General features: G+C 35.7%; 1 long non-coding RNA gene across 3 annotated transcripts in view; it reads left to right on the plus strand.

The window, feature by feature from the left end:
* LOC108517929 (uncharacterized) overlaps positions 1 to 24,461 on the plus strand; it is a 78,935-nt gene that overhangs the window by 36,312 nt on the left and 18,162 nt on the right. For 2 of the 3 annotated variants that reach the window (XR_001882249.1, XR_001882248.1), the window contains exons 3-4: positions 7,219 to 7,296; positions 23,538 to 23,738. This is a non-coding gene — a long non-coding RNA (uncharacterized LOC108517929). The remainder of the gene's footprint in view (positions 1 to 7,218; positions 7,297 to 23,537; positions 23,739 to 24,461) is intronic. The other variant, XR_001882250.1, reaches the window with a different exon arrangement.

Consider the following 24,461-nt stretch of genomic DNA (forward strand, 5'->3'; position numbering starts at 1 on the left):
TATTATATTGCAAATAGAACCTACATACATATACAGTCCAACTAAAAGTTTCAAAAAACACACTAATATTTCTCCTTGCAATGTAGTCTATATTTTATTCTATAATATTCCAGTCCACACCTGAATTTTAAATCTGTGTCCCAACAAACTGATTTTTTGAGAGCTAATAATTTGAAAACTTCAACTTTAAAAGAGTTTAATATTGGACATAGAGGGTAGAAGAATGGTAACCAGAGGCTGAAAAGGGTAGTGGGAGGCTGGAGGGAAGGTAGGGATGATAAATGGGTACAAAAAAATAGGAGAAATGAATAAGTCCTTTTGTATGATAGCACGATAGGGTGACTATAGTTAATATTAACTTAATTGTACATTTTAAAATAACTTAGAGTGTAATTGAATTGTTTGTAACTGAAAGCATAAATGCTTGAGGGGATGGATACCCCATTCTCCATGATGTGCCTATCTCAGATTGCATGCCTGTATCAAAACATATCACATACCCCATAAATATATACACCTACTATGTACCCACAAAATTAAAATAAAAAACAAACATTAAAAGAGTTTAATATCCATGGCAAAATTATGTTACCTAAATATAGGACAAATTATCTGTCTTTATTGTGTGAGACTAAAATCGGCTATTTTGACACACGAAATTATTTGCTCCATATCCACAAACCACAAATTCTAATTAGAAAGTTTATCTATGTGGTTGGGGTTCAGAATTTATTTCTGAAAATGAGAAGTATTTAAAGTGATCTAACTTATGAGGTTTACATAAACTTGCCAAAATGTGTTTAAAAGGCTCTTCCTGGCACTTCAAAAATTATATTTCAATATATATTTTTTCTACTAAGGACTGTGGCAATTAGAATATGTTTTAGCAATACATGTTTTTGAATATATATATATTTTCTTCTAAGTCCTGTGGCAATTAGCAAGAAACTATTTTTAAAAATAGATTTCTACATCTTTTGACAATTAGAAATTCTTCTATAAGTTTGCATCATAGATAATTACATTAAGATTTCAAGTTTCGTATTTTAGACATGGGTTCTTAAATTCTGTCCTTTGTGTTACTGGAAGGTAAAATTACACAAAATTTTAATATGTAAAAATGATAATTAAATTAGCATTATTCTTCTGTTCAAAGATTCCTTGACTGACAGGCTGATAAGCAATGTGTGTGCATTAAAAAACATTTATACTGAATTTCCAAGCAGTGCCCTAAGGAGAAAAGAAATAATAAAACAATTGGATCCCAAATAAATGTTGACTTCCTGTGAATACCTCCATACATTTCCTGGGGAAACAACCAGAACAACAAAACATTTATCAAAGGCAAAGTATTCAAATGTTCGGAGAGAAAAAAACGATTCAAAAATAAACACATTTTTAAAAGTTTCCAACTTGGGATAGCTAAATTGATTTATAATCTTTAATTTGTTATGCTGTTCTGTTCGCAGAGCATATAAATCTAGAAACCTTGCTTAGCATTTATAATTATGTAGCTTACTGAATATTAACTCTCTCAGTACTATACACAAGAGGAAAAGAGTAAAGTGTGGAACAGTAACAAAGTATAGCAGATGTAAGTATGTATGCACTACTGCACAATGTAAAAACTTATGTATAGCCCAGATTTTATGAGTTCCCATTATTTATCTTCATGTCCACATTCTTCACTGTAGCTCTATGGATACTCATATTAAATATTAAGCCTAAGTTCCGTGCCTCAAAAGGGACTGGTGGGAATGCTTCCAAGAATATGACTACATAGCTTCGGATTGTAGAAGGAGGCAGGTCCTGCAGAGAATGCGCCTGTGATTGTGGCCATTTTGAATGCTCCTGGAGTGATCATATGTTTATCAGTTTGCATTTTGCAAAATTTTGAATGGGATCAGAAATCATTTTTCTACTGCACTGCTCATCAACAGCCATAGGGAGTTGTCTCTTTTACCTAGTCATCAAAGCAGAGTGTCCATGGAAAGGGAAGACGTAAGGCTTGAATCTAGGAATTTTTGTTAGAATTCTTAGAAATGTCAAAGAAAATATTAGACAAATAATAGAAACTTAAACCCAGAAGGTTTTTCAGAGTCCACTAACCCTAATGAAGGTTCATATAGCCATTTCTGCACAAATGGGTAGCTATCCCACTTGTAAATACCTTTCAGGCCATATAGCATTGGCTTTTTAGACCAGTCACTCTAGTGTTTCAAAAGATTTCTAGAAGTGCCTACTGCTTTAATCCAAAGGGAGGCACTCATACAGACAATATTTTGACTCTGAGAAAAGATGGGCAGAACATTATCTGTTAGAATAAAAGTGCAAGATGTTACCAATGCAGAAATAATAGGTGTTCTTTGTCTTATTTTCATTCTTTCATGAATTAACCACATCACTGGCTATATGATTCCTGATGGTGTCCTGCAACAAATATATCTGTCATTTATCTTCTCTAGTTTGTGACATTGATTCACGGTTTAAATAAAATATTTCCACATAAATATCAGTAGTGGTTATGGAAATTGCACTTCTCAGTCTAAATTTAGCAAAAATCTCAGCTCATAAGTGAAAGGAAGAACCCTGTAGTTTTCATGTTTAAATTACGAAGTTCCAGAAAAAGTCATTAAAACTGATTCAATAAAGCTTAGCTATATATAAATAGGAAAATCTAAGTAATATTTGGAGGAAAATATTTATAAATCATAAACAGAATGGCTATATTTAAGAAGGAAGAGAAAAAATGAATGATTTAATGAATAATTGTACAAATTAATGATAAATAATGATAATGTAGAGCTTTCAGAAGGAACAAAAGGTTAATTAGACTAAAGAGGTTTTATTACTTGGAATATTAATAAAACAAAAGCTATAATACATCACAAAGCAAATTTAGAAAACACTATAGTTCAGATCTTTCCTTAAGTAAGAAACAGCACACTTTACAGAATACCATAGGGAATATTGATGTTAAAATTCACAAGAAGCTTACTATCGCCTACAAAATGCTATCAAATTAGCATTTTATTTCAAAAAATGAAAAGACAGTTGATTACATAAAAGAGTCAGTAGTTATGGATGACTGTAAAAAGAATTATGGAAGACCAGTTAAATAGCAAGAAATTATCAGTAAAAGTCTTTGTCACTAATACCATTACCACTAATACCATCACAGTACCATTACTAGTATAAAAAAGTGAAATGACATTGAAATCAGTGTAGATTAACTGACATAGAAGCACACTGCAGATTGAGAGTGCAGAGATCATGCTTTATATTTTTCTTTATTTACTCTATATTCTTTATCTATTATTTACTCTCAGTACTTAGCATCATCTTGTGCCAAAAATAGGGGATCAATAAATACTTGGAGAGTTGATTGATTCATCCCAAAATGAGTGCATTAGATGGATAAATTAGTTGCCTTGGGGAAACAAGTCTTCCAGTGTTTGTTTGCTACACTGATTGAAATCAAGAAAAGAAATATAGAAAGGGACTTCACAATTTTTTTTTAAAAGAAACTCCAATCATCCTATTGATCACAGTTTTGCCAGTGAAGAATCAACTATTTCTTATTGCCATACCATACGACCCATTCTGACTTGGTCCTAGAAACACCTGTATTTGTGAAAAGTAATTTTCTGTCATTACAGGCAATGAGATCAATTAGTAAATACTAAATTGATAAAATTTTTGATGCTCTGCTGCTCTTCTCTCAATACCTTCCTTCTACTAGTGAAGTGAAATGGAACCTGTAGCCATTCTAAATCTCCCATTCACACATATCATCTAATTTTTATTACAGCAGAGTGGATCTCTTTTCATACAAATTTTAGGTTTGGTTATATATATGTTGGCTTCACAACCACCATAATTTCTATGCTGTACACCACCTCACAGGTACCACCATCTCCAACACAAAGAGAGGCACACATACACATACTAGTGCATGCCACTCTAAGCACTGAATTGATTCTCAGCCTTGGGCTTCTATCAACCAACTTCTGAGCTCTGAGATCTTTCTTTGTAGCACAATTCACTCTAGAGAAAGGTGCAGAAATCATTGTTCAGTCTTTGCCATCCAATTTTACTCTGGCCTCCTTACTTTCCTCAACAATTTTATTTCTTCTTGATGATCATTAAGGCTACTCCAGAACTCCACGTTTCTTCCTGTTTGTTTACATTTCCCTGTGGCCAAACTCACATTCTGAACAGATGCTCTTACCTCGTAAGAGCATTTAAACCCGAATTTCTTCATTTATCTTCCTTATATAGACATAAACCTACATCAAAACCATTCATTCATTCATTCATTCATTCATTCAAAGGATAATCACCAGGCACTTACTCTCTGCAGGCCACTGCCTTCACAGATACAACGGTGGAAGAAGGTAAGCTTTCTGAGATCATTACTTGTTTTGTCACATCTTTTATATAGGCACTTTCAATGATGTTGGCTTTATCTTCTACCTACATTACCTCACCTTGCCTTTCTTCCCTTCCACCGTGCAATTATGATTTTGTTCCTGCTATTATACTAAATAGCTCTATTAAAAGTTGAGTTATAACTCTCTTGTCTCACTTAAAGGAATTGTCTTCCTCCCCTTCCTTCCTTCCTTCCTTCCTCTCTCTCTCTTCCTTCCTTCCTTCCTTCCTCTTTCTTTCTTTCTTTCTTTCTTTCTTTCTTTCTTTCTTTCTTTCTTTCTTTCTTTCCTTCCTTCCTTCCTTCCTTCCTTCCTTCCTTCCTTCCTTCCTTCCTTCCTTTCTTTCTCTTATCCTGCTTTATATTTAAAAAGCCAATATTTTCAAACAAACACTCCATCCTCCTTTGACTTCCAAGTCATTATTTTGGAAAACTCCCTACCTCTCCAACTACTCCCTCCTCTTTGATGCCACATCCTCCCGCCATCTCCTAATGGTGAACATGACTAAACCATTTATCAGTTGTCCTCTACTTTTCTTTCTCTGCTCTGCTTTTCTTAGTGAGCCTACTTACTTAGACTTTACAGTTTCCATTTTAATGTCCCCTTTTCCAAATCAATATCACCATCCTGACTTCATTCTGATTGATAATTGCAATCACCTTTATGACATTTCCCCCTCGGAGGACGGACCCCCAAGTTTATCTTATTAGACCAGGCACTGACTTCCTTGTCTTTCCCCCTTAGCAAGATTTTCCCTAGTTTCTCCAATTCTGTTACTGGAAACATCAGACTCCAGGCACCAAATATGGAAAGCTACAATGGATTGTAGGGTCTTTCATTTTTATTATTTAAGTTACCACCAAACTCATTGTATTAATAATGTCTCCCCTGTTTGACCTTTTTTTCTCATTTTCTCTGCTTTCACCCTAGCACCAGCTCTAATGAACTCACATGTGGAAAGTGACAAGATCTCTTAACTTTAGTGTTCCTAAAGTCATGTCATCTTGCACACTCAGCAAATTTACATTTCACAAAGTAGGTTTTTATCATGCCATTTCCTTTATCAACACCTTCATTACCTATTGGACCAAGTCTGCACCTCCATCCCTTATGTGATGCACCAAGCTCCACGGGGCACTTTAGTTCCATTTTCCTAGTCTAGACTCTTCACAGCTCTCAACTTTTGGCCTCACTTCAGACTAGCTGGTCTCCATAAGACATATGAGTCATAGGCACCCTTGTTGCTAAGCCATTGATCTTATTTTTCCTCTTTCAGAATTCTTCACCTGCTTCAAATCCTACATCTTCTTTGGAGTGTATTTAGAAAACTTCAGTGAAACTAAAATTTCTCATTATTTGTCCATTGATCTGGATATTTAAATGTATATTAAATTTAGTCTTTCTTTATGTACATTTCATATGATTACACTATTTGTTTCTACAATTTAACGTATCTTGCTACCTTTTTAAAATGTAAGGAATTTAAAGACTGATTATTTCACATACTTCTGTCACTACCTAGGATATTTCAGAAAATAACATAGTTATCTAATAAATACTTGTTGAAAAGAGTAGTATGAAATCAAATAATTTGTTAAGATAGTGTCACAAGAGCTAATCATCATTCGTAATTCTGGAACTGAGTAGACTATGCGGAGACATGTATGTGATTTCTTAAAAAGAGAAAGAACATCAAAAGCTAGGCTGTTCAATGTGATCTTTGACACTACAGGTCTTTGGAATTTTCTCTTGAAGCATAAAATTAATCATAGAAACCTGGACAGAAATATATGAAGTGAGATGATTTCTTCCCAATGTCAGAGAGCTCAAAGCAAAAGAATAAACAATATTATTTTGATAAGAACCACACATATACACACACACACAGGTGCAGCAGTATAAAGATTTTGAATCTTACTATTCCTCTGGTGCTTTCAAATTAAGATGGCTTAAGAAAGAGCCAGGCCATTTATTTAAGATAAAGATCCCTTCATGGGAAAACCAGAAGGCAGTGCTTATCCCAGACATGCACAAGTTTTCCAATGTGACCTAAAACATAATAATTCTATTTCAGAACAAAAGTAGTGTTTGTATTGCAGGGTAGCTCCACATAAAACAAAAGTAAATGGGACCCATAGCAATTTGGAAAAGAGCTGAGTTTCTAGCAGTTTCTTTTTTTATGGAACAGAAAGAGGGATGCACAAAGCTGTAGCAACACAAAAATGTACACTGTGAATTATCTGAGGGGTTTAATAGATTCTATTTTCTCAAATTATGTTACCCTCTTGTACGACACTATAAGAGATGCACTATTTTTTAAGTTGGGGGTACAACAGATGCTTCGGTGTGCTGTATGTTGGTGTCCTCAGGATGCATTTCCCAAACCATCTGAATTTTAAGAAAAACATTAGAGAATATGATTAAAACACCAAATACAGGCACACATTGCTTCATTGCACTTAATTGTGTTTCACAGAACTGCATTTTTTTAAAAATGAAGGTATGTGGCAACCCTGTGATGAGCAAGTCGACAGGTGCCAGTTTTCCAACAGCATGTGCCCATGTTGTGTCTCTGTGTCACATTCAGGTAATTCTCACAATATTTCAGACTTTTTCATTATTATTATATCTGCTATGGTGAGCTGTGATCAGTGATCACTGATAATGCCATTGCAATTGTTTTGCGGCACCACAAACCATGCCCATATAAAATGACAGCCTCAATTGATGAATGTTGTGTTCTGACAGCTCCACTGACCAGCCATTTCCTCCTTTCTTCCTCTCCTAGGGCCTCCTTATCCCCGGAGACACAATCATATTAAAAATAGGCCAATTAACAACCCTTCAATGGCCTCTACATGTTCAGGTAAAAGGAAGAGTTTCACGTCTCATTTTAAATCAAAAGTTAGAAATAATTAAGTTTAGTGAGGATGTCAAAAGCCAAGACAGACCAAAAGGTAGGCCTCTTGTAGCAGTCAGCCAAATTGTAAATACAAAAGAAACGTTATTGAAGAAAATTTAAATACTCCAGTGAACACACAAATGATAATGAAGGGAAACCGTCTTACTGCTGATGTGTAGAAATTTTTAATGATCTGGATAGAAGATTAAACAAGGCTAATCTAGAGCAAGAGCCTCACTCTTATAAATTCTACAAATGCCGAAAAAGTTGAGGAAGCTGCAGAAAAAAGTTGGAAGCTAGCAAAGGTCGGTTAATGAGGTTTAAGGAGAGAAGCCATCTCCATAACATAGAAATGCAAGATGAAGCAGCAAGTGCTGACGTAGAAGCTGCAGCAAGTTTTCTGGAACTACCTAAGGTAATTGATGAAGAAGGACTACACTAAACAATAGGTTTCAATGTAGACAAAAAGGGCTCCTGTTGGAATAAAATGCCATCCAAGACGTTGCTAGAGATACATCAATTCTTGGCTTCAATACTTCAAAGGACAGGCTGACTCTCTTGTTTGGGGCTAATGCATCCAGTGACTTTAAGCCAATGTTCTTTTACAAGTCTGAAAATCTGAAGACTCTAAAGAATTGTGCTAAATCTGTTCTGCCTGTGCTCTATAAATGGAACAACGAAGCCTAGATGGCAGTGTATCTGTTTATAGCATGACTTACTGAATATTTTAAGTGCATGTTGAGACCTACTGGTCACAATAAAAGATGCCTTTCAAAGTGTCACTGATCATTGATGATGTACTTGATCACCCAAGAGCTCTGATGGAGATGTACAAGGAGATTAACGTTAATTTTTATGCCTGCTAACAGAATTTTTAGTAACAAATTATTTTAATTAAGAAATCTACACTGTTTTTTAGACATAATGTCATTACATACTTATTAGATTTCAGTATAGTATAACATACCTTTCATAAGCATGAGAAAATAAAAAAGTTCAAGTGATTTGTTTTGTTGTGATATTTGGTTTATTGCAGTGATCTAGAATAGAACTGAACCTGCAATATCTTCAAAGTGTTACATTTGACTCATCAAACTTTTATCCAAATCCCTTTGTGATGATGCAAATTATTAAGTTAGGCTCTGTATTCCACTTTAGCTTTAACAAAGTTTGTGACTCTTACCCTTTATTTTGAAGTATATTGCTTTAAAAAAAATCAGAAATTTTCTATACTTTATAACTCATTTCAGGCCTTGGCATCCCCATATCCTTCATGAATGCCTGCAGAATGGGTTAATGCCCATGGCCAATCTAGATGTTTATTCTTGGTGAGTCTTCTCAAGACCTCTACAAATGAGAGCTGTACATAATTTGCTAAACATGCCCCCACAACTCCCGTGAGCTCTGCCTTAGAGTTTGCCTTCCTGCCATTAATCAAACTGACATTCTCATGGGGCTCCCTGGGCCACACCTTGAATATGCTGTTTTGGTTAATTCTGCTCCAATCCTAACATACTTACCTCTAGCATCTCATCACCCATGGAGACTGCTATGGGCTGAATTGTTCCCCGTTAACCCCCACGTTCATATGTTGAAGTCCTAACCTTCAGAACCTCAGAATCTGGCTGCATTTGGGACAGGACGTTTAAAGAGGGAGGTAGTTTAAAAAGAGTTTATACAGGTGAATTTTAATCCAATATGATGAATGTCCTTTAAGAAGAGGAGATCAAGACACAAACACATATAGAGGGAAGGTATGTGAAGACACAGGGAGAAGGTAGGCATCTTTAAGCCAAGGATGAAGCCCTCAGAAGAACCCAAACTTGCTGATAGCTTGATCTTGGACAAATTTTTGTTGTTTGAGCCACTGAGTCTCTGGTACTTTGTAATGGTAGTGCTAGCAAACTACTGCAGAGTCTCTTCTCATGCAGCTATATTCAGAAGCCTGAGAAATAACTTAGTGTTCCAGAAACCTGAGCATAAATAAGTCTGATGAGTGATTAATGCATTTAACTTTATCCTTACAGTTTTCAGAGTGAAAAAGCAAATTATATATATTAGTAACTCTTTGCATTAAAATAATAGAAAATAATAACTAACACGCAGTGAGCAATTTTTGTGTGTCATACATGTTTCTAAGAGTTTTACAAGCTATTCGTTTTAGATAAATTGATTATTTTGTTTGGTCCTCATAATATCCAATGTAATGAGTACCACTATTACTTACAGTTTACAGATGAGAAAACTGAGACAAATAAAAGAATGTTGGAACATGGTATCAAATACAGTAGTTTAACTCAAAAGCACATATTATAACTTTAGCGCTATCCAGCTTCATTATTAGATACATAATTTTAATTTTTCATAGATATTTTCACATATTGTTTCCACTGCCTTGCAAATAAAAAAAAAAAGACTATCCTAGATACTTGTCCTGGAAGTATAAAATCTCAACACTCTCTTAACTAGTTATTTTTCAGGAACAAATCAGATTTGGTCTTCTCAAGTTTGAGTTGACCATAAATTTGAGTTTTGGGTTTTTTTTTCTCCTTTTCGGTCTATATCCTTGCCATTTTAGACACCTGTATCAAAATAAGTGTGTCTATGTTTATTTATGCATTTATTTATCCCAGCTATTGAAGTAAAAATAATTCTTGGTCTCAGGTTTAATCTTACCAGGGTAATAAAAAAATTACTAACTAAAACTAAAAGGAGAAAGAAGGAAAGAATGAGGAAACAGAAGAAAGAGAAGAAAAAGAAAAAAGTTATGCACGTATTCACTTGATTTTACTTTAGGCAAAAATAATCATCTATAAGCTACATATAACAGAGAATATTGTTGAAGAATTGGCAATCCCTCTACAAAAGTACAGGTTCAATTTGGAGTGTACCCGCCACACTAAAGTGGTCTCTCCAAGGGGAGTCATACGTAGCCTTGGTATTCAAGGTCTCCAGCTATCTAGTATGAAGATGCATTAAGGAGACTCTTCAGTGGGTTCTTGTCAGAAAACTGAGTGCTTCATAAAATTCCAACTATTTTAAGCTTCAATGGCAGTGAGAATATAGAACATTTTGTTCACCTCTTCAATTGCTTCAGAAGTATCATCAAACTCCGTAAATGACAAAGACTGGGTTAGATGCATTCTACGAACAGCTGGTCATGGGACTATGCCTCATATAGGCCAAAAAATATATATTTCAGTAATGCAGTTTCACTTTAAGAGAAATAGTGACTGAAGCAATTCATTTTAATAGTATCTTCAGACATTTTAAGAGAGGATCTAACAACAACGTGTTACGGAATCCTAGGGCCTATGGTTGGAATAAACACAAATGCCTCCTGGTCAGAAGCATCACACATTACGTAAGACTATCTGTGTGGAAGAGTTCAGAGTCTTCTTTCTGCTCCTTGAGTCACTCTACAACTTTGAAAAAGATCATAAAATCTTTATGTTGGAAAACCATCGTTTTATCATTTTATGTTTTAACTCTAAATTCTCTCTAGTTATGAACATAACTCAATCTTCTATTGGGCTATTCTTCAAAAATGTAAAAGAGCCATTATGTTTCCTTGAAGTCATCTATTAGTTACATTAACACTCTGATTTCTTCAACTCTTCCTCTATGAAATACTTTCTAGAATGTTTACATTCTGTCAATCCTTCTTTATAAATATTTATTTGAATTTGTCATTTTTTCAATGCAGCATTCAACATTAAATCTGATTCTGACATGGGATAGGCTACATGCTGAGTTTACTGTCTTTTGCAATCTAATTGCTCATTGCTGTACAGTAAAATTCAGGAACTGTGCTTTCCAGTTAGATTTATCCAAATGTAAATGAAATTGGCCAGAGGAAAAAAGTACTCTCATAAGTTTAATTACTTAAGAATATATGTCTATATAATTTATTGATTATTCCTTCTTTCATGGTGTCAGCTATTATCTGTTCACCCATCTTCTTTATAATTTTTACTTTCTTATATTTTATGCCTTCTTACCTCAAAATGAATAAACCCTAATATAATCTGAAAATAAGATTATAAAAATGACAATGTGCAAAAAAAGTACACATATGTTTATAACATGTTTATAACTTAAATAATTTTGCTTTTGTTTTTAAGAGAAATCCAGGAATAATACACTAATAAGGATGAAATACATTATATAAGTCATGCTCTTATTAAGCATGCTGGTTTTAGCAAACATTTTAAAAGTTAAAACAGTCTAAGGAATGAGTTTTTTTTTTTTTTTAGAAAAATCAATGAATTCATTGTGATACTTTTAAGGAAAATTAAGTTAACAAAACTAAGCTTTCACATTCTGAAAATACTATTTTGAATCTTTTAGCTTGGGGTTATAGACATTTTTTTCGTCTAATTGAAGGTCTGGTAAAGAAGACCAAAGCATACTAGCAATATACCTGAACCCTTATATTTTTTCCTATAGCAGTAGTTAAACAGAGAAAACAACCTGAATAATCTACAGTGGCAATTAACATACTTTTAACATTCATCCTCTTTGAAGTTCTAGTAATTACATTTCTAATATGCATGTATTAAGCATATTTTAATTGTGTAAGAAATAATATTTGTGTGCAAGAATGAAAAAGACAAAAGATGCATGGGTAAATGTTTATGATCTTACATTTGGCAAAAGTTTCTTAGATATGGCACCGAAAGCATAATCAACAAAAGAAAACATAGAAAATTGGACTTTTCACAATTAAAACTTCTGTTTTCAAAAGGCACTATCAGGAAAGTGAAAAGACAGTCCAAATAATTGGAGAAAATATCTGCAAATTTTGTACGATAGAAAACTTATATCCAGAATATATAAAGAACTCTACAACTCAATAATTAAAGACACAGTTTAAAAAGTGCAAAGTATCTGTATAGATATTTCTCCGAGGAAGATACACAACTGGCTAATAAGCACATAAAAAGATGCTTAACAGCATTAGTCATCAAAGAAATGCAAATCAAGACCACAGTGAGATAATACTTCATACGAACTGGGATGGCTAGAATCAAAGTAGATAATAACAAGTGTTTGTGAGGATATGAAGAAATTGAGCCCTTATACATTGTTGCTGGGAAATGGGGATGAAAAACATCTGGCAGTTCCGTGAACAATTAGACACAGAACTACCATATGACCCAGCAATTCCAGTCCTTGGTATATACCCAAGAGAAATGAAACCTATATTTACAAATGAAAATATGTACCCATATGTTTATAACAGCATTATTCAGTATTAATAGCCAATAGGTGGAAACATCTCAAATGTCCATCAATGAATAAATGGATAATCAATATGTAGTCTATGATAAATGTAATATATTTTCCCATAAAAAGGAAAGAAATACTGATACATGGTACAATATGGATGAACCTTGAAACCAGGCAAAGTGAAGGAAGCCAGTTACAGAAGATCACACATTACATAATCATACTATATTACTGAATTATATACACTCATATGAAAGTCCAGTATATAATTACATTCATATGAAAGTCCAGAATAGAGACAGAAAGTAGATTAGAGTTGCTTAGGGCTAGAGAAAGGATGGGAATACAGGGGTTGATAACTAAAACGTACACGGTTTCTTCATGTGATGATGATCTAAAACTAGGAGTGGTCATAGGTGCACATATCTATAACTATATGTCATATAAATTCAATTGTATAATTTAAATAGATGAATTGTATTGTATGTGAGTTATATCTCAATAAAGCTGTTAAACAAATTTTTGAGAAAGAAAAACAAGTATGGAAAATTTATTTAACCAGATATTAAGACCTGTAGAGCTATCAAAGTAAAGATAGTGTGATAGTGATGCAAAGATGGACAGATTGACCTGTTGAAAAGAATAGAGAATGTAACAAACACGTATGAATGCTGACTTCACAATGAATGCTGTACTGCAGAACAGTGGAGAAACAGTCTTTTAAATAAATAGAGCTGGGTCAAAAAAAAAAAAAGAAAAGAAAACAGAATTGAATAAATAAGACATTGACTCTATTTTCAAAGATCCCACAGTCTTGTTCCATCTTCATAAATCATAAAGGCAAGCTCTGGTATTTAAAGGAAAAATTAACTCAACATTCTGACTTAGAATTCTCTTCTTCATCCTATGTGAACCTACCGAAATACTGTGAGACTGCAAAGAGACATTCAAAGTAATTTTAGCATAATTGAATAACTTACAGAATATTCTATTAATTATTTTAAGTACTTCTTTTCTGTACATTTAAAAAAAAAGAAATTGCTCTGAAAGAATAAAGCCCAAAGTGTTAGGTCTAGTCTTTAGTTTCATTACTCCCTCTCTACCACTTTTCCTGGGTAAAATGATTTTTGGCATTTAAGTCCTCTTACTACCTACAGTGTTTTACCATAATCATTCTGCTGCCTCCTAAGAACCATACCGTCAACTTTAAATGTGATAAGCAGCCTCGTAAACTCAGAGGTTTCCTTAATTTCATGCAGTGACTTTTTATGGTTTTCCCAACATGCAAATTGAATGCTTTATTCAGTTGCAAATGGTTTTGGAATAGGTTTTTGCATCAAATATGAGCGAAAGTCAATAATATGTAATGAAGTGCTAGCATGTTACTACTTATGAGCATTAAGGCCGGATTTCTGCCAAGATTATCATACAAGTATACCATGTATCAGAGGCAGATTATTTATCTTTATAGTGTAATAGGGGTGTGTGTGTATAAGCTTGTGCCCTCTGTAGAACTTAAGGCAAGCAGCTTCTCTCTCTCTATGGCCACATTTAGTACATCTAGTTCCTTAATTGAAGTTTCAGCCATTTTATCTACCTTATTTTTGCACAGCCTTATTCAAAACAAGCTTAGAAATGTTCAATGTATTTAGAAAGTAATGTACCAATACTGATCAAAGTTTAACATGTTTCTGACATTTAGCACTGTAATTTCTCTTGTGGCAGATTATCTTATAATCTAAAAGTAAGAAAAGGACTATCTAAGTAAAAATAGTTTTTATATTATTACCTATGTCAATAAAATAAATAAATATTAGCCTGTGTTTGATACTGTGAGCCGGGGCTGAGGCAGTGGATTATAAGCAAATTATATCTTATCTACCTGATAAAATATTATAACTATGAAAATAGTTATTATGAAGTTTATATAAAAAATGAGAAATGTTTAAGATGTATAGGTGTTTATACTAAAATTTCCCTTTAATAATAATCATGCAAGCTTTCTTTCATTGGATGCTAAAGACAGAACATTGAATCAAATTTTTTAAATGTTTAATAATATATTTGATAGTTGTATCATATTTTCCACAATACAGCACAATTAAAATTACATTTTTGGTGAATAATTATCAGGTTTTAGCCATTCAATACCAAATCTTTCTTGTTACTCATTATTCCTCTTGAAGGAATCCCTTTTATGTATAGACTTTGGAAGCAATGGCCATGGACATTTTCTTTCTTTCTTTTTTTTTTTTTTTTTTTTGAGACAAGGTCTTGCTCTGTCACCCAGGCTGGCGTATAGTGGTGTGATTATAGCTCACTGCAGCCTCAAACGCCTGGGCTCCAGCAATGCACCCACTTCAGCCTCCCTAGTAGCTGGGACTACAGACATGTGCCACCTTATTCAGCAATTTTTTTTAAAAAGTTATTTTGTAAGCCTGGCACGGTGGCTCACACCTCTGTCCCCAGCACTTTGGGAGGCTGAGGCAGATGGATCACAAGGTCAGGAATTCAAGACCAGCCTGGCCAATATGGTGAAACCCCGCCTCTACTAAAACTACAAAAATTAGCTGGGCGTGGTGGTGGGCACCTCTAGTCCCAGTTACTTGGGAGGCTGAGGCAGGAGAATTGCTTGAACCTGGGAGGCAGAGGCTGCAGTGAGCCAAGACTGCGCCACTGCACTCCAGCATGGGCGACAGAGGGAGATTCGTCGTCTCAAAACAAAACAAAACAAAAGTTATTTTGTAGAGATGGGGGTCTCACTGTGCTAACCAGCTGGTCTCAAACTCCTGACCTCAAGCGATCTTCTAGCCTCTGCTTTCCAAAGTGCCTTAATTACAGGTATGAGCCACTATGCCTGGCCTAGTAACCATTTCAAAGGGAAGATTCGGGGGCAGCAGATCACGAGGTCAGGAGATTGAGGCCAAACTGTCTAACACGGTGAAGCCCCGTCTCTATTAAAAATACAAAAAAAATTAGCTGTGCATGGTGGCATGTGCCTGTAGTCCCGGCTACTCAGGAGGCTGAGGCAGGGGAATGGCTTGAACCCGGGAGGCAGAGGTTGCAGGGAGCCGAGATTGTGTCACTGCACTCCAGCCTGGGCAACAGAACAAGACTCTGTCTCAATGGAAAAAAAAAAAAAAAGGCAAGTCTGTCCCAATGTTTCCACACCCTGGCACTGTCAGGTAGAAAGCATTTGAATGAGGATTAGGCAAGCTCAGGCTCTCCCTCTAGATTTTGAATCCTGAATATATTTTATAACAGTAAGAAGCTGGTTGGAGATCAAGTTTCACAAAAGCAGTGCCAGTTAATCCAGACATTTTTATTAACGTGAATTTTATTATGAGAAAAATAAACACTCTAGAACTCTTCATATTTTGCCTGTTTTTCCCAGCCTTTCTCTTTTCACCGTAAGAAATCTTGAATTTTTTCCATTACTCATAACCTAGAATTTTTTTCTGATCCGTAGACACACAAGAGACTTCAAGTATTAAAGTTGTTCTCAAGTGCATATGTTACGGAAAATAATACGTAGAAATTGATAAAGGAGAAACTTCAAACAAGCAGGGGAATGTTGCAGTGAGATAAGGAAAGCAGGAAAAAAGAAATCAAAATCAAGGAAACCGGATTAAGAAGACTAAGTTTATAAATTCAGTGTACAAACAGTATGAAGGAAATCAGAGTTAAAGTGAGCTACTTTAGGTAAGCAAGGTGAGCTTCAGTGAGCCTAAGGAGAAGGTATTTGAATTTGAGAAAATGAAGACCCTATTCCACCTTAAGATTTTGCTATGCTATACTGGAGAAGGTCTCTGTTTTTCTTTTGTATTTGGTTTTGTTTTAGTCTTCTTTAATTAATATATGTTTTTGTCAGGGAAAGTAGAGGTGTTTGTTGACGACGACATTGTTATTCTTCTTGTTTTATGCTCAGGTACACTAGAAAGGAGATTGCAAGGCAGAACAGACTGATTTATTTTTGTGTTGTTTTTCTTTTAACCCTAGAGTCTTGTTCTGATCTCATATAGGAAAAAAGGTATTGGATAAAACTACAGGATTCGTTGGACAAGGGAATGGAAACATACACACTTAGAACTTTCTAGAGTCTAGATGAGAACATTTAAGTCAGAGTCAAGCAGTGGGTCATTCCCTCCATCCAACCATAGTTTATCACAGAACTTTGCCAGCCTGAAACATCTAGGTAGCTATCTCTAGAGAAATACTTTGCTCAGTGGAGTCATAGGAATGTCATTCTACCTGGCTGAACAGCTTACTTATGGAGGAACTAGCATGGTGGCTTTAGTCAATTATTTCCAGAAAGTTCCTTATTGTCCTTGGTTTCTAAGAAGAAAACATAAGAGGTTTTCCTAAATACAATTGAGGAAAACTCTGAGAAAAGAAACTAAATTCTGAAATAGCCAGAGGGAGACTCCAAACTAATAAAATTAAGGGATTAATATCAATGTAAACCTTTTGTTTAGACAAAACATAAAACAGGGGGTCATTTTCCGTCACACTGATGCTAAATTATGCTATTATTTTATTATGGTAGGCTACATTTCGCTAAGCTCTACCAGCTTGAAAATATAGCACAAAGGAAGCCTCAAAACTGCGTCAGTCTTCTGTGTCACACCAGGCCGTCCTCGTGATACCAGACTCATGGAAAGCACTACCTGGATCAAACACTGCCCATGCCGTGGCTTTTCCAAAGGGCTCTTATGTGTTCCCAAATGTAGGTCTTCTGGCTGTCACGTTTTTGCACTCTAGGTTGAATAGGGGCCTAGATTTCTTCGTAACAGGATTACAGTCTTTGCTGCTACCACACAGTTTCACAGTTTATCTCTGACTCTCTTGCTAGGACCCAAGACATTGAGGTCTCCGCATGCTTCTTCTTTGTGGGCTGTTAGCTTCTGGGTCATTACAATGCTAACAGCTTGTAGCACTGGATCCTCAGGCTCCCATGCACCAGCATCCCTTTCAGTCTCTGTGACCCAGTGAGCTTCCACGCCACCTCTTCAATAAAGAAACTTATTTGCTGCCCTCTACCACTACTTCTATTGATTCAAGTACCTGTGACCTCAATGTCTTCAGGAAGATTAAGCATTTAACACTGTTACAGAGCATCTTACTCATTGGATCCTCTGAAATCCCTGCCTACGACTACCTGGCCCTCATATCAATACAGCCCTATTTCCTAGCCTCCCATTTTCTATTTCTTTCTGAAAATTCTCTCTCAGGTTTGTAAGGGGAACCAGAAGGACAATGCATTCAGTTCAAAAGCATAGTTTTCTTTGAACAGGTTCAAAAAATATTTTAGATCAAGATAATGTAATTCTTATACTAGCAAGGAACAGTTTTTCTAAAAAAAAAATGACTTCAAAAGCATGGTCAGGAAGACTCATTCCTTTGCAACACACTTGATAGTGAGCATGAGGTGGCTAATGAAGAGGTTAAATTAAGGCCTTATATGGAGCTACAGTCCTTATGATATTTTTCTCTCTCCATTGTACCCAGCAGGACATTGCCCTTCTCCATTAGAGACTGTGGAACCTGCTTTCCCATCAGTGCAGGCCACAGAGAGAAAAACAAGTGCTGGACACACACGGCTGAACTCTCAGATTTGCAAAACACAGACCTGGAGCCCTCCCAGATGAATAATGAACGCTGCAAGCTATCGTTTTGTCAAGGCTGTGGGAGAAAACAAACCTCCCTAACAATAGCAGAGGGCTGATGCTGAAAGGGAAGTGTCAACAATGCACACATAGCCTGAGAACACATCCACAGCACATGTTATCTATAGGACCTTGCATAAGAAGCTGTTAGGTTGGCGCAAAAGTCATTGCTGTTTTGCCGTGGAACATAATGTGATTAAATTAAAAATAATGGCAAAAACCGCAATTACTTTTGCACCAACCTAATAACATCCCAGCATAGATCAACCTCAGGAAAGAGCAGGGTGGAGCACTGAAAAAAGCATTTGTGTGACCTGACAAGAGGAAAACTTAGATATAACGTTTTCTACCAATTCAACAATGAGAAGAAATAGGATTTTATATCCGAATCTGTTCTTTTATCCTTACTTTATATTCTTTATTTTGTGTGGTATTAAAAATATTTTACATGTATTATAAAAGAATGGAAGTAGCTGAACGGTTATCTTCTTGTAGCACCAGTCCTGAGGTTGAGAGGGAGACTGAGGACACCTACAGAACTTAAGGGAGGCTTGGCTGGAATGGAAATACGGCAACTTCATTATTTCAGGAGGCAACAAAATGAAAAACAAAAGAAACGAAATAATGGGGCTTGCTGAATTTTTTTGTTACTTAGCCTTTTGAATATTAATTTTAGCCCTTAGGAGGTTTTGAGTGTGTGTGTGTGTGTGTGTGTGTGTGTGTGCGCGCGCACTTATGCATGTATTTGTAGTTTCACTCACTAGGGGTAAACTGGCCTTCCTTTCTTCCTGCTTTTCCTTCCAATGTTTTCTTTAACTTGTGCCGTAGACTAAAGTTCACTGTGACTGCCAGGTCTGAAGGCAGAGGGAGCAGTACAAAGTGGATGGTTCTAACTTTAATGTAGATGGATAGGAGGAGGAGTCCCGGGCAAAGGTCTCAAACTGGATGGTACAAGCAGTACAAACTGGATGGTTCTAACTTTAATGTAGATGGATAGGAGGAGGGAACGGGCAAACAAGTGAGTGAAGCAACTTCTCTATCAACAGGATCCAGCTCCTACTCCACTCTGGTGAATTATTTTCTGAGATTCTAGGTTTTCTACAAGCGTCAAGATACTTGGATTTTTATCTAAAATTTCTCTTACTGTGAAATGTTGGTTTCTTCTTTTTTTAGAAAACGGACTCAGCCAAATAAAATAAATAAATATTTGAGTTCCCAGGCCTGCAGTTTTGATCACTTTTCTGGGCCAAGAGCTACTTCCCAGTGGCAACCAATTTTAGGAGAGAGGTGCTAGAGATTGACTCAGATGAACTTGAAATAGATGGCATTTTAGTGAGGAGAGTTTGAAGTGAAAAGCCAAGGATGCTAGATCCAAAACTAGAGGGTGGGAAGGGGACACTAGAGGACATTTCTGACCTTAAATATACTTTAGCATTCTCCTTGATAACTAACTTACCTCTTTAGTAGGGAAATAAAGAAACATGCACCTCTCTGCATAACCTGGTGCAAGGAAAAGAGAAGGAGTCCCACCTCAGTCCTTCTCCTTACTGGATGGTTTTCCAGGGGCACATCATTCTGGAGAATTAACGTTTGAATAAACTACAGTGACCCGTAAGTAGCAGTGAAACAGTGCCCCAGGGGTAGAGAAAGAACCACCCAAGTTGAAGGGTACTAAGGAGAAGACAAATTAATAGGTTCAGTGAAAACAAATAATGTTCTTAACCCATACATTACAAGCTGCTGTTTTTGAAGGGAGTGAGAAAATGGACGTCAGGATTGCATGTGAAATTCTGTTTGAATGTAGTTTCTAGATTCTAAGGACTTGCACAAGTTTCTAATAAGAGTCCTTTCAAGAATTCTTATGAGTAGATAGGTAGATTGATACACAGATAAACATAGAGACAGAGAGACATAGATAGAACATGATCCATTTGTTATTGCCAGGAAAAAGAAAATTATTCCCTTTCACAGAATGTTGTGATAACTAGATATATTTCTCTATTATGTCTCACACATACCCTTTCATAAGAAGTATGGATGAAACTGACAGCCATCATTCTTCGAGTTGATGAATATATATAATTAGAATGTGTGTGTGTGATTTATTGTGCAATGCAAAGCCAAATAGGAGGTAGCTCAGAGGAGTAATTTCTTGGAAGAGTAGGTTTTTCTGATTCATGAATACCTAGAGCTTGGTATTAGGTATAAGGTCCAGTAAACCTTTATTGATTTGGTTTATGCTGTTGCTACAACTGCTAACTCTAAAAGATCAATCAACTGCTCAAGACACAGCACCTAACATGGTGATTTATGGACATTTTTAATGCTTAGTAGAACTGCTCATTAAAATCTGCTTCCAGTAAACTGTAAATTCATTGTATTTTCAAATAAAATAGTAAAGCTGTTTTACCTGTTTTTGATTGCCAAAGAAATAAATGTTTCATCATAACTATTTTCAAAAAGATAGAAAAGATGTTAAAAGAAATCTAATACTAACCACAAACCCTTCACTGAGTGGTAATCTTACTCAACTGTTGAACTTTTCATTTATTTTTTCTTGTTGGAACAATTATTAAAACTCTGCACTCTGCCCAATAAAGCTATTATGAAACAACTTTTCCCATCATGAACAATTTTAGGAATAAAATCAATAGATAGAACTTATAAGAGTATGCAGGCCGGGCTACGGATGGCTCAAGGCCTGTAATCCCAGGCACTGTGGGAGCCGAGACGGGTGATCACGAGGCAGGAGATTGATACCATCCTGTCTACACGGTTGAAACTCCGTCTCTACTAAAAAAATACAAAAAACTACGCGGCGAGGCTGTGGGCCCTGTAGTCCAGCTACTCGGGAGGCTGAGGCAGCGGAGAATGCGTAAACCGGGAGGGGAGCTTGCAGTGAGTGAGATCCGCCACTGCACCCACCTGGGCGACAGAGGCGAGACTCCGTCCAAAAAAAAAAAAAATAAAAAGAGTGTGTTATACTTCTTTTTAAACATTTGCTAAATTTCTCTGCAACTTTGTACTAGTTTTACTCCAACCAGATTATATAAAGACTGCCGCTAATATTGACATTAAGATTTACCATTTTTAGAAAGATCTTAATATTAAATATACTTAGTAAAGATAATAAAATCATTTGGTAGTTTAAAACATGAATAATAGCCATTGGTTTTGCATCACATCTTTTCATTGCTAACGTTTAGTTATAGGACTATCTTTCAAAATTCTGTTTTGATGACACATATAAGCATAGATATGTTTTAAAGAAGAAAAATATGCAGCATTAACTTCAACTTGTCTTTTGTGATTTACATATAACATTTTAGGCTAAAGCCAAATGCAGAATTTCCAGAGTAACGGAAGAGTTCAAGAAAACTCAGATGTCTGTTTGTTTTGAAAGCCATTATTACATTACTATTTTCAAACCTATTGTGCTCACCTGAGGCTCATTTGCAGACCAAAGATGTCAGTGTTCTCTAACTTAATCAGTGAAAAGAAAATAATTACTATTGTTATGCCAGAGGCTTGAATAAGATTTTTTTTAAGTCTCATTTTCTTTCACTCAAATTGAAAATTAGACTTCACACAATAATTAGTTTATTTTATATCATGGACTTTCATTATATCTAAAGAAAATGGGATCTCTCAATTCTTTGAAATATTAAAGTAAATATTATCTAGTCAGAGAACAAAATGTTCCTGAAACTCTTATTCTTCAATATGTTAAATTATGATCAAAGAGCTCAGATTAGAATTAAATGGCAAAATAGCACAGCAAGAAGCAGATCTTGCTTCATTACTAGACTCTGGCACAGAAATCAGTTGCCTCAATTCCTTTTAGTGCAACAAGTCTTTGTGATGTTCTCACTGGGTGCCAAGTAGTCCCTAGGCTCCAAGAAAGCAAGAATTCATACCAGATCCCCACACTAGGACCATACATTGTCCAGGGAGAAAGCCTACTCTAAAAACCAACCGGCAAAGCAATAGAATGTGAACAAAGTTGATTTGGTGGAATGAACAGGTGGGAGCTCAGAGGAGGAGCAAGTTGCTCAGCCTGAGATTGAAGAGTGCTTCCTATAATATATGGCACTCTGGCCAAATCTTGAAGTATCTTGTTCCAACAAAGTTAACCTGAGCAGGGGTGAAGAATTAAAGACAGAAAGATATCTAGCAGCTAGGCCATAAGGAGCAGTGCAGTCTCAGGAATTGAATGGTTGAGTCCAAGCTTTCCAGAGACAAGGTTACTAGGCAGGTTATGAGGCATAATGGGTACTGTCTGCAGAGACCGAAGGGCAAGAAGGGAATAACAAGATTGACTTGATGTTGAATCAACTATTCAATGTGTTGGCTATTTTTAAGATTACTTTCATGACAGGTTTTAGAGATAGGAAGAAAATACCTGAATTTGGCATTTAAATACTATCGTTATGGGAAAAGAGGACTATTTGTAAATAGTTTCAACACTTTAGTGAATGTAAGATTCATCTGAGATTTTTTTAATGTATAAACTAAGACCCAGATATTATGATTCACCACATTCTGAGTGAGGCTCAGATATTTGGTGTCTAACAAATCGCTAGAGAGTGATTTTGCAGTCCACACTGCTAGGGACAAGAGTCAGAATCTCTCACAAGTCTCGGCTACCGGAGAGAATAAGGACAAAAATGATTAGGGACAGAAAGTTTCCTCCAGAATCTCCTAAGTCAGCACATTAGTACTTCAAGAATTCCCAATGCCTGCCATCCCCCTCAAAGCTTATGGATATCAATTTCAAATGGAAAGACTCTGTTCAGGTAGGGAGGTAAAATTAATCAATTTATAATTGTATATTTTGTATTTTAATATTTCTATCTAATCATTTGTTTGAATAAAAAGACTACTTATTTGATTACAACATCAGTAAATTGAAATATGTATGTATTTCCCAACAATAGTTATATTTCAGCCTAGATTCACCACTTTTATATTCTAATACTATGAATAAATGGATTAAAATTAGCATTTTAAACCTAAAACACATGCCCGTGACCCTGAAGCAGAGACAATGTATAATGCCACAACTCATATTTTCTACATATAAATTAAATAATATACAATCATAAAAAAGGTTCTGTGGAAAGATACCAGCATAAACAACCAAAAATAAAGATGAGATGGTTCTGTAGAAAAGAGTATTATTGAAATGAATGGATCAGAAAAAATATCAAAGAAAACCAAATCCAGAAGTGGCATTTATAATACAGAATTAATGAAGCACAATTGTTCTCAAATTGGAAATGTCAATGCTGATGTCTTATTTTCCAGCACAGACAGAAATTTTTAGAAATACCGTCACCACCTACTGCAAATGCCACTACTGCATAAGCTCCTGTGGGAACCGGATAAGGCTTTGCACAAAGTCGACTGCAGAGAAAGAAGAGGTCAGTGAGATCAGAAAACTGTTATGAAAAACAAACTGCACAAAGTTTCAAGAAATGAAGTTTTCTAGTCAATAAAAAAAATCAGGTACACATTTTGAAAGTTCTTATTAATTTATTTTTCTAATTTTTAGCTTTAAGTAGACAACTAGTGCCAATTTTCTTACTCCTCCTCTTTCAATGGCTACTGTTTCCTCTCCGTCAATCAGAAGAGCTGGCATTCAGCCAACTGCAGGCTTCCAGCCCAGCTACACAGCTAAAGAAATCCTGAAAAGAAAAATGTATTTCCCAACCTAAGTCAGTTTCTCTCAGTGGGATTCATTGTAAGAGTAGGTATTTGATGTATAACTCATTATATTTACCAGTTCATTAGGACAGAAAAGTATGTAAAACATACTAATAGAAAGAAAATTGGTCTAAGGAAATTAAACCAGATGCTAGTAGATATTGATATAGAGTCTGCAGAGCTGGGAGGAATCAGGACTGTAGTGAACATTAGCTGCCTGGGTTGTGTACACTCTGGATGGATTTTTATTTCTAGAGGTACTGCCTCTACAAAAGCTTAAGCTGTTCCTCCTGCCTAGAGCTTCCTTGTTGTGTGCCAGTAGAGCCAAGAAAGGGCCATGTGCCCAGACAGATTGTCTCTCTGTAGACTGTGGATATGAAGATGAATGCCATACAGACTGGGAAATAATGATTCAATTTATTTCTACAAGAGGCAGGGCTTTGACAAGAGTGAAATGGTCCCCAGTGCTCTGGTTCTTGGTCTGTTTCTGAGCCTTGCTCTGTAGACATGGTTTCCCTTTCATTC

This window comes from Rhinopithecus bieti, unplaced genomic scaffold (assembly GCF_001698545.2).
Source record: "Rhinopithecus bieti isolate Rb0 unplaced genomic scaffold, ASM169854v2 scaffold_1295, whole genome shotgun sequence".
Classification (NCBI taxonomy): domain Eukaryota; kingdom Metazoa; phylum Chordata; class Mammalia; order Primates; family Cercopithecidae; genus Rhinopithecus; species Rhinopithecus bieti.